We start from the raw sequence: 11,917 nt of genomic DNA, 5'->3' as shown, positions 1-11,917 counted from the left end.
CCGTCCCGCGGGCCCGGCGGTGTCCGTGGGCTCGGCCCGGTGTCCGTGGGCTCGGCCCGCTGCGCCGCGGGGTGGGCCCTGCCGGGCGCCGGGCCCGCGGTGGCATCGAATGTGTGAGGGGCAGTGGGCGGGCGTCGAGCTCGGGGGGCCGAGGGAGTGTATATGTGCTCTTCGAAGGGATTTTGAGACCGCTTGGGGTGCTGCTTTGGGGTTTTTTTACATCGCGCTGTGCACCTAAAAACGCGTCGCGCCTCTGCCGTCGCGCCTCGGCAAGGCGGTGACGGCGGCATCCGTGAGGAGGGCACTGGCAGGCGACGCTGTCAGCGCGTCCCCGAGCAAGGGTGAAAAGTAGTGCTCAAGTGTCTCCCGCGTTCCGAATTGTTCCCCTTGCCCCAGTCCATCCCGTTCGCCAGGGCTTCGGCACTTATTTTAGGTCATTTCGCAGGCGTGGCCCTGGAACTCGGGCAGTGCCTACGCCCGGGGCAGCGGGCACTGTCCGGAGCGGAGCGCCCGCGCCTGCGGGCAGCTCCGAGCGCCGACCTCGGCAGCGATGCTCAGGTTGTTATTGTCACCCAGGGTGTTTCGCGGAGCAGAGTTACGAGAGTTTTCCAGGCACTGCCGCTCTGTAAATGATACGCTGACCTTTTTCAACTGGAAATTGCTCTGAACATGTCAAGGAGGCGAAGCCTTGTCTCCTGTTACTTTATTACGAGCAGTCAGTGCACCACGCTTTTGAAGGCGTTTGCTCCGCTGTGCTGCCTCCCAACTCTTAATTCTCGGCACACATGCGAAACATTGAGAGGAGTGACTGCATCCTGATAGGCCCGCGGCTGCTATACGAACAGCTGAAAATAGATCGCTGCCTCTGCTCCAGACATCAAACTTATCTTTCTTAGCGCCTGACGTATGCTAAAACGGGACCTTTGTGGTCGTTTCTCCCTTCTTACCCGTGCGGGTACGTGGATCAACGTTTGGGGCTGCGTTACTCAGCATCATTCGTGAGGGTGATGATGTAAGCGTTAAATGCGATAACATTGTGTCCGAGGGGAGTTTAGACGCTTCCACCTGACTCAGTGTTCAGATTAAATCTCCCCACATTCCTCGTCACAATCAAGAAAGCCATTATCTTATTTTTCCAGTGTGTATTAATGTAATGCTTTGCACTTGCCTTATGGGGAAAAAAAAAAAAAGAGCTTTTGCCTAATAGTGTATGTCCCAGAAAAATTCACTTTCTGAAATTAGGCAACAGGCCTATGTGGGGTTTTTTGTTTTGTTTTGTTTGTTTGTTTTTTAATTTTTTTTCTAGTTGTTACTATTATTATTAAATAGCTGGAGACAGCTGTTTGGAAATGGTAAATGAAACAACTCCCAAGAAAATACTGAAAGATTTTCATCTTTTAAGTGCAGAGAGGTTGTTCCTGTTTCTGAAATATCACTAATGGCTGCTGCCATTAGTGATAAATAAATCCTGCTGCTTGCTGGAGATACTATGCTGGAGATACTATGCACAGCCTTCACTCTACGTTGCATGTTGCATTACCTCCCAGAAAACTCCACACACGTGACCTTGAGAAGCAAAAGGTCTGACAAAGTCCCCATCATTTTTGCATGCTAGTTCAGTAATCACGCTGACAAGGTGTGTGACTTAAGTGAGCATGACGTTTAGGGCCTTGAACCATGTTTTGGCACCTAGTAAATGCTGGCTCATGAAGCAGCATTGTTGTAATGATGTCACTGCACATCTTCCCACTCTATGCTTGACATTGACATTCCTCATTTGCTGCTCTGATTAAGAAATAGAGAAAGGCATTGCTTCAAAGTCACACCTCTGTGTTGTGGAGACACACCTTCTCATTACCAAGAGCTCCTTACAACAGTGTTGCAAATATTAACAAGGAATAGCAAAACACACGGTGTCTGTGTGGGGTGAATTCAAGTAGCTGGGGGTCATGCAGCTTTGAGGTAGTACAGCTTTGTATTCCTGTTCTTGAAAATTCAGAGGGCAGGGATGGACCAGGAAAGAACAGAGTCTTGCTTTTCCTCCAGCCATAGCTGGAAAAGGTACTAGAAGAGGAAGGATGGGGTAGACTAAGCCTGTTGTCCTGTGCATTATAAATGGATGGGAAGAGAACAACCTCTAAGCAGAATTCATCCTCAGTTGAGTGATTCGCAAGAGGAAATCCAGTGAAAGCCTTACATGTGCTATTCCTCTAATTCCAGATTTATTCCTTACAGCAGAGAGGGTGCACAGGGTCCTGGAACAAGGGGCAGCTCTGAGTTTCAGTTGTGGCAGGGAAGCTCTAGCAGAGGGAAGTACAAGACAGGAGCATGGGTGCAAGTTTCACACTGAGCATGTGAGACTGGACACAGCCGACTCCAAGGGGAATGTAAAGTTCCATGTGCCTTGCTGTAGGTCCACCACTTTAAAAAAACCCCACAGGTCCACACAGATAAGCGCAAAGGCAGTCATAACTCTCACTGGGGAGCTCTGGCTACCAGGACGCTCTTTTGTCTGAAAAACCCAGCTGGGTTGTTTCCTCTGCTTTGCAGATCCCACTTCTCTTGTTACGCATGTGCCTGCCGTGTTTAGTGGCACTGGATGGGTCATTTTCACAGTTGGACTCAAAAGTAAATCTTTGACACTTGGTAACATTTGAAACAATGTTTCCTTGAACATATTAAAGAGCTTGAAGTGATTATCTGATGTTGTTGGTACTATTATTTGATAATTATCTTTTCCCAGTGGACAGTTTAGAACTGGCAGAAGAGTAGAGTTTTTGGAGGAGTTTGGTTTGGCCTTAATTTAACATTGTTACTTTGATTTTTGAGAAAGCAAAATCTTTAGCAACAGCATTTTCTAATTGGAGACTGGGGATCAGATTTTTTTAGCTGGACCAATGGATGTGGGTGTGTGTGAATGAGAGATTTATTCTTCAGGACACAGCTAGAGAAGCTTTTGTACTTTCTGCCTTCGTGCATTTCCCAAGAGCTGACATTTGTTTATTTATATGGTGTTGTTACTTTTCGTGGTGCAGAGTGGAACAGATAAAATATTCTGTCTTTCTTATATACATACATCTATATGTATGTACATGCCCTCCAGCAAATAGCTTATACTATTTAAGTTATATGTAAACAGTTAGCTCTGGAGGGCATTCCTCAGTGCCTTAAGCACTGAACTGGTAATACTAAACTTCTTGCATTGCAGTTTCAAGTCTCTGGCAGTCAATTCATTCCATCATCCTTCTGACACAGGCTGAGTACTGCTCATTTTGCTCTGTGAGAGCTGGGAACTCTGTCTCATAGGCATTAGTGTATTATTCTGGTCAGGTTCTTTCATTGCAGCCATCACCCCGGTGGCTCTGAGTGTGTTCAGTGATGTTTGTCATCAGTCACAGGTGACTTGTTCTACTTTCATCCATCTCATGGTTGTGCTGAATTTATCATTACAAGAATTCATTTAAAATAGCAATTAAATACATTCATATTTTCTGTATTTTAAAAGTGACTGTGAAAGTGGCCTGCTCCCCAGATATAGACTGCAAGCAGGTGAAAAAAGAAAAGGGAAAACCATCCCATAAAAGTGATATATCCAAGGAAGAGGGGAATGTGTTAATTCCTCCTGCTCCCTGAATTCTCATCAACAGCTGTACAAATCTAGAAGAGTCAATGGGTTTGTCCCAGTTCCCAGAGGACCTTAGTGAAAACCAGGGTTTCCTGACTTGTACCAAGAGCCAAGACTGACTGGTAAAACCTCAATTCAGGCAGTTATTTTATGGGGAGATCCTGAATTAACTTCCTTAGGATTTTTTTTTTTTTTTTTTTTTTTTTTAATGATCCACACTGTATTTGATGAGATTTGGCCTCCTCTATGCTAGTGTTAAAGATCCTGGACTATTTTAAAAGGAACAATTGTGCTCTGGTGTCTTTGCCTAAGCTGACACTTACCCCCATCTCCCAAGTTCTTTGTTTTGTTTGCTGCTTGGCTGCCAGGGCACCCTGCAAAAATACCTGCATTTTTTGGGGATGCACATAACATTTGGTAGTGTTCTGAAGCAAGCAGGATAAGGTGACCACCTGTGGGGTGAAGTGACATTATAGTGTGGTGAGGACAGGTGGATTAAAGCACAAACCATTCTGCAAAGCTAGAGTGCAGTGTTTTCACTGACACAAAGTTTGGTGCCAAAACAATGGAAACGTTCTGTTTGTGAGATAAAGGACTGCTCTCTGCTCTTGGGCTTCTGCAGGAGCAAAGCTGTGTCCCGATAATCACAATTTATGTAGCTGAGTCAGGTAAAAGGAGTAAGTCACATTGCCTGTGTGGGTGGAAAACATTGATCTGCTGTCATGGGCCCTCTGGCCTGCTGAGAGCCATTTGCTTTGGATGGACATGGGTGCCATTAAAAATCTTTGTTCCCCTTAACTGTGAGAATATTTTCCAGACCATAATCAAGAAGACCCCCTGGAAGCTGCATAGAAGCTGTTTCTAATGAGGATTTCAACAAGAGAATTTTTTAAATTTAATGCTAGTATGTAGGAGCCTTTTCAGGCCCAGCTCTCCCATCAAATCACTTGCACCCTTTAAAGCTTTTTCAGCTTTGAATACATTTAATGAAAGTCACCTCCATTCTGAAACTGTTTAACAGACTGTTTCCACCACCAAAGGTTCTGTAGGGAGTGAGCAGAGGAACAATGTCTCTGCCTGGACTTGATGTGCTCTCCAAGGCCAACCCGTGGGCTTATTACCATCTGTGGCTCTTATAGCATGTCCTCTGAGAGGGTTCTTGCATCCCCTGCAGTACTCAAATTGAGTCCCTTTTCTGTAGCACCACAACAAAGGAAAGTGATATTCAGCTTCTATTTGTTCTGCTTTGAGAAGTGTGACTCCAGCAAAAATGTGAGCTGTTCTGTGGGGAAATCTGAACCTTAGAAAGGTATGTCTGAGTCAGAGAAGCTGTTTTGCTGAAACTTTGACTCGCATCACTATTGGTACTTCTCCCCTCTCAAAGAGCACTCCCTGCAGAAGGGGTATGTGGGGTTCAGTTAGGTTGTAGTGACCAAAAAAAGCCCCAGCAGTTAGGCTAGTCAGCAGGTTAAGAAAAGCCACAGTGCCTCTCTTCCTCTTCCTAACTGCTGTCAACAGTCCCTTCTACCAAGATATTGTCTTCAAAGGCCAGTTGTGGTCTGCTTTTCTTATTAAGTCTGCTGCCTTACAAAAACTGAAACTTCACCACTGTCTCGTTACTGGAAAAGAATTGCTCCATCCAGGTCCTTTTGACAGCTTTGGGAAGGGTGATATCTCCACTGCTTCATTTATATTGCGTTCCTTATGTGGTGTAGGAGGAGCTGGAAGCTGGCAATCTGCTCCAGCTAACAAAGCACTGTCATAGAGGTGCCAGCTCTGCCAGAAAGTGTCTCTGTGGTCTTGCAAATATCTCCTGCTGTGCCACTATTTCCCTTCTATGCTTTAACTTTTCTTGTGGTGCAGTCTCACTAGCACATGGGACCTTGGGTTCTGCTGAAGGCTCAACTCTACTTGACAATGAGCTGACACGATCACATCCTGGAATTCAAGCAGGTGATTAAAGCAACCACTATGTAACACCTTAGAGGGCACCTCAGAGGGTGGCTTTGGCCACCTGGCTGCTCTGAAGAGAAGAGCAAGGTCTTTGCTCTTTGACCTCTCTCTGGTGTCTGCATGTCAGTATTCCCCTGTATGAATTCCCAGTGGTGATACTACCAGCAGGAATAAGATGAGGCTGATGGGATTCTTGACAGGTCTATATTTTCCACAAATCTTAATCACAGTCTGTAAACCTGAAAAAGGTCTTACCTATATCATGCTGCTTCAGTTTGGAACAGCTCTGAGCAGTGAAAGAGGCAGTAATCTTGGCTGCAGAAAAGAAAGAGCTGGTGCTGAGTGAGATTTGGATCAAATTTTCAACTTAGTTGTACTAAGATACAGATTTTTTTTCTGTGGTTTTTTTTTTGTTTGTTTGGGTGTTTTTTTTTGTTTTTATTTTGGTTTTTTTTTTTTTTCTTTTAAATAAAAGCACAAACTATTTATGCCCTAGATTCCCATTGGAAAGCTTCCTGTAGCCATTTGAGAGCCAACTTGTAAAGCTGTTATACCTTGTCCGGTTCTTCCAAAGTATTTTTAGATGCAGGTAATCAGTCCATATTTGTACTGTGGTGCCAACACTAATAACTAAACCAAAATACCTGAAACTCTCAAGCAGCAGCTTTTAGGTGAGCATGCTGTAAACTGAAATCTAATTGTTTCCACTTTGACTCTAGGATCTATTTAATAGATTACTCCTGTTATTTCACTTCCATAAACGTCAGTTTCTTCTATGAAAGATACTATTTTTCATTTCTTTAAAGTGAATTGAGGTGTGATGGTGAGTTTTATTGCTCGAAACCCAAATTCATTATTGATGGAGCCGAAAACAGGAGTTTTAAATGTTTGCTTTGACAAAGCCTTGGAGGAGCTTCAAATCACCTTTTCAGCCTTTGACCCACAGATCTGAGTATTGGAAATACAAACCTGAATGAGTCTTTCACATAATCACATGACTCCAGACCTAGGTTTTCAAGGCACCGTGTTGCCAAAATTCACAATAAAAGCGCAAGATGTGGCAGTGATCTTTCTTTGTAGCAGAGAAAAGCATTTTTTAACTTTCTTTTCATAATCATAAATGTGTATGCTTTATATTTTCTTGTTTTACTTGCTCCTGATTCTACATCAATATGTACTCAAATTAATGTCCCAATTAAGTCTTCTGTGTCCAAGTTTCATGTACTTCATGATGCTTCAGGTAACTGGGAGCAGAGTGGGAATGGACTGAGACTATATACACAAGGCATCAGGTCTCTCTGCAGCTGCTCCCCAGTGAAAGCAGGTGAGAGCCACCTTGCCCTGCATGTGTTGCCTCCCATCTGGTAGTAATGAAAGATGGTTCACATTTATGGCTCAGGGTGAGAAAAACACTGAGAAATACTGCTTAATTGAATAATTTATGCAAAATTCCAACACACTTACCTAAAAATTATAATTTATTTTAGTTTTAATTTGAAAACACCCTCATGCCTGTGGTTTCACCTACAGGTGTTGTCATTTCCCTGAAGAAATTCCAGGTACTCAGAAATGGCTCCTGTAGCTATTTTTATCTATGTCACTCAGTTATAATTCTGACGTGCTTGCAAACCCAGCTGAATCAAGGTGGAGAGAAATTAGTACCAATTAGGAATGTGACAGTGCTTCTGACAAGTGAGGATGCACATCTTGCAAACCCATTTACCTGCTGCCTGAGCCTGAAGCTGGCTAAAAGACTTGGTAAGATCCTGAGCGAGCAGAAGAAACCCCAAGAGGGTTCATCATGACCATTCTGTTTTGAAACAAAACATGCTGTTGTGCAAGAGTCATCCTGGTGGTACCCTGGCTTTATTGTAGATCTCTGCAGCCACCTCCCTAGGGTAGGTGGTATACAAACACCCAGTGAGAACTGTGCCCTTCCCTGCGTAGCTCAGTGCCTCAAGAGACAAGATAGACAAAGAATGGAAGGAGGAACAGAAGCACAGAAAGGTCAAGTGTCTTGCCCAAGGCCAAACAGCAGGTCAGTGGCAGAGCTGGGAACGGAGCCCAGATTTCCTGACTCCTAGTCCAGCACTCTATTAATCATCTCTTTGCTTTGTGTTCCTGGCCTGTTACTGATCATAGGAAATGTGAGGATGACTTTCCAACAGCTTCAGAATTGCTTCTTACTTTTGGAAACTATTGATCATCAGCATGTCATTGAGATAAAGAGGTCGTGTACTGGACTCTTGTACATGTATATGCACTAGAGGATTCAGAACTGAGTGTTCTGGGTATTGATTTAAATCCAGGACATTGAAAAGCCATTTTTCATAATCCCAAATGTTTCTTCTAAGTCAAAATTTTAAAGTCTTTTTTTTTCCCCCTTACGTTATGTACAAAGTGGTTTGTTTTTACAGCATTACTCATTACAGTTGAACTCCTATATTGGTGCTTGTCGTATAAATTAAAAATTAGTTATAACAGTTATTTAGTTAGCAGGGCTTTTCTTCTCAATGGAATTTACCCATTAAACAGTCAGAAAACCAGTAAGTCAACAGTCCTGAGACACTGGTGATCCTTACTTATTTTCATTCCTCACTGTAGGATGTATTCAGTTTCCAAAGCCTTTCAATGGATTATCTTGATCACAAAGTTAATTATACCTCTTAGATTATTTTTTTCCTTCTGAAAAATTTTGACTTGAGGCAAAACTCTGGCTACTGTGGTAATGACTTACTGAGAGTCTCTTGTAAACAATAGTATAATCACTTTCTTATAGTCATGGCAACAGTGTTTAAGCAATGAGCTTACTGAACATAATGTGCACTGTCTCCACTGAATACTATTATTGCAGCACTGAAGTGTATGCTGCTCATTTTCAGAAGACTCGAAGACATAAAATATTCAGCAAAATAACACTGCTTCAGAAAGCATCTTTGAAATTGTTGCATTCTGTACTAGCCAAAGAAAGACGTTCATTGGTACTGACAGGGCTGTGTTTAGTTGCTGCACAACAGTGGAGTCTTTGGTCCAGCCTTGCTTCCACAGAGTTTCAGGGTGTCTGTCTCAAACCACTTGAGGGCTGTGCTACCTGTTGGCAGGGTCGTGCTCCTCCTGGTAATGTTTGCTGTTGTGGAGGGCAGAACGGATCAGGAGGATGCATCCTGCACGTATCCATGATGTGAGAGGTTGTGACTAGGTGCAGAAGGAAGAATTTGGTTTAACAAACAGGAGATTTACTCAGTTCCATCTCTGGCCCAGAGGATCGCCTGGATACCTACTCAGTAGGTTGAGGAGGCACCTTGGAGAGTGGGTGACTTCACAGGCAGCTTCAGAGTTGAACCCCAAGACAAGAAGCTGTTCCTGATTTTTCTGTTTATTTTGTTTTTGTAGCTCTCTTATTCAAATATCTAGACTTGAAGGAAAGACCTTGTTGGCAACAGTTGTTGTTCTGGTATGAGTCATTCCACCAGATTTTAGAAATACCACCTCAGTGACAGTTGGCAAAAATGCTGCATGGGCTGTTCAGTTTATGTTTTTCACTTTGGAAAATCAGACCATTTATTTAGGATTCTGTTGCTTTAGAAACCATCTCCAGGTTCCTTTCCTTTCTTTGCCTTGCCTTGCCTTGCCTTGCCTTGCCTTCCCTTCCTTTCCCTTCCCTTCCTCTCTCTCTTTTTTCCTTTTTTTTTCCCTTTTCCTCATTGTTATGGTATTTCAACATCTGCACATCTGCATTTTCAGTCTTGATTATGATCTGATTTGCCCCTCCTGAAACCACCTATAAGAAATACTGTGGACGTGGCACTGTGGAACATCAGCTTAATGTAGGATCAGGCCTTTTATTTCTGATCATTATGCTAGTTTATAGTCAATTATTTTGTTTTCCAAAGAAATACATTCTCTCTGCTTCTCTGAAAGCTTTTGGTTCGACATCCTTCCAAGCTAGATAGACTTGGTGTTCAACATGCAGCCGCTTACCTCCATGGCCCAGTTCCCGGAAACACTTATGCATGTGCTTAATTGTGCACACATGGGTAATCGCACTGAAATCAAGATGTGTCGAATTAAGCAAGTCAAGAAATATTTGCAGGGTTTGGTCTTTGTTCAACAAACAGGCCTCAGCCTGGCTGAAGTCCACGACATGCTACAAAAAGAATCCAAATTCACAAGTAAGTAGTGTATTAATTATCAATTGACTTATTTCCTTAAACCAGTTAATTCTGTACTTTAAAAAACTACTTGCCATTTTTCCTGCAAATCCAACTGCCCTTCCTTTCACACACATTTTTCCTCCTCACTGCTCAACTCCCAACAGACCTGAGCTGCCAGCCACATGATCCCCTTTTATAATGATTTGAGTTCTGACGTTTCTTTTTTCCTACCAACTTTGTGTATTACCATAATGGTTCCTAGGACATATTTTGGCCAGCTTTTAGGGAGAGAGAGAGTGTCACAGTGTATCAGGCCTTCATTTCTAAGTGCAGTATTAAATATAATCCTTATAATTATAGCACTGCCACTTGGACTACTGTAGTTCAGGCTATGTCAATATGTCATCAAAAGCTCTCTTTTTCAGGAGTTGGAACTCAGCCATGTTGATGGAATTGAAATTTGATGGTCAGCAGCTGCAAACACACTCTGGCTCCATTACCCCCCCACCCCCCAGCTTCCTGCTTTTTTTTCCCCTTTACTACAAAATCTTCTTGCTTTCCGTCAAAGTCATAGTTTAGAAAACAGAGCTAATGGCTAATTCCAGGCTCAGTTAATTCTGTCCCTATTACAGGCTCAGTTAATTCTGTTCCTTTGGGTAAGTCAAGACTGTCCTTCAAGGGTTGCCCGGAGGCAACCTGAAAGCACAATCTATTGTCTTTGTGTGGATGGAGAATCTGAAAGCACAGCTCAGGTGCAGTGTGAAGGCCATCCTCAAACTAGGCATGACCATCCTTCATAGGTGCTCCTAGAGTGCCATCAGTGCCACTCTCAGCAGCTAAGGAAGCTGTAGATGTGCCTGGGCTGATGTCTGTGAGGCTCCTGTATAAGCAGGCCTGGAGCACCACAGCCCCCTCCCCCCTTGTCACCTTGGTCAATCCCATACAGACCTTGCTATTCATCTAAGCAAGGGCATTGGGATGAGGGCAATTGCCGGCAGCAGTTTATACTGCAAGTTTAATACACAACTTTTTCAGCCCTAGGGAACTGGTGGGAAAAAAACCAGCTTTGAACTGGGGGGAAAAATAACTGTATCCAGTAGTTGTATAGCATGATCCTGTCATTTTTGGTACTTAGGAACCAAAACAAACCCCCAGCATTCATAACACAAGATATCCAGGTTTTAAAAGGTGCCACTTGGAAATACACAGTAACTACTTTTCATAAAGCCCTTTAGTCCATGTGTTTACAGGTGGACCAGAATAGCTCTGCAGAAGTTAATCCAGTCCCTTGAGTAAACAGTATGTGCTTCTAAAACTTTCTGTGTAAACCAACCATATGTACGGCCTTTGGCATACATTTGTACCACACACAATACATCTGAGGGACCCTGATAGAGCCAGGATGGCTAGTGAGGTTGATAACCCCCTTGCCAGTATACTGAATGTGTGTTCATTCTGTTACGCCTCTGAAAGATAACAGCCTTTGGATAACAGCTGTACCAAAAGGGCTATTTACTGCAACACTTTATTATGTGGTTCTTGCAGCCCTCTCCCAGGACGTACTGTCTGTGCTTGGGTCTCCCAGGCTGCCATCAAAGCACAGGCTCCTTGACACGGGTCAGAAGGACTCCTCACCCCAGCCTTGCATTGCCACTTTTGGTCACTGAAGTCACACTCACCACCTTCCCCTGGTAAAGTTCTTCTCTGCTGTCCCCCTCCTCCACTTCCTAAAGCTATGGGCCATGTCTCCTTCTCCACATTCACCCCCTCTCACCTGGGTTATTGCCCTCCCATCTCTCCTTTCATGCTTCTGACACTGCTGCTTCATAATGTTGTTTTTCTACTTCAGAAAGGCCAGAGGGCCAGGCTGAGAGAGACAGGCTGAACACATGTTTTCCACATGTTCTCCTCATCTTCACTCATACTGCTTCTCTAGCTGCCTTTAGTTTTTTGCTTGAACATCTAATGATCAAACTCTCACTAGTTTTGTAAAGGATGAGCTCAAAGTTCCTGTGTCTCTGTCATAAGACACTTCGAGCAAAAACTTCTGTGAGTTGACAAGGCACTTGCAAGGTTCTTTGACCCTTCACCACATGAAGGTGAAATGCTTCATGCTTCATGAGTACTCACAGACTGGGCATACAGTTGTGAATGCTTAGGCTCCAGTTCAAAAAATACTAAAAGA

General features: G+C 43.6%; 1 protein-coding gene across 1 annotated transcript in view; it reads left to right on the top strand.

Annotated features, from left to right (window-relative positions):
- Positions 1–11,917, top strand: part of MAML2 (mastermind like transcriptional coactivator 2) — a 209,138-nt gene that overhangs the window by 479 nt on the left and 196,742 nt on the right. The gene's annotated exons all lie outside the window — the stretch shown is intronic.

This window comes from Onychostruthus taczanowskii, unplaced genomic scaffold, assembly GCF_017590055.1.
Source record: "Onychostruthus taczanowskii isolate IOZ18803 unplaced genomic scaffold, ASM1759005v1 scaffold54, whole genome shotgun sequence".
Lineage (NCBI taxonomy): Eukaryota > Metazoa > Chordata > Aves > Passeriformes > Passeridae > Onychostruthus > Onychostruthus taczanowskii.
The sequence above is the reverse complement of the archived record's forward strand: the minus strand, read 5'-3'. Positions and strand labels throughout refer to the sequence as shown.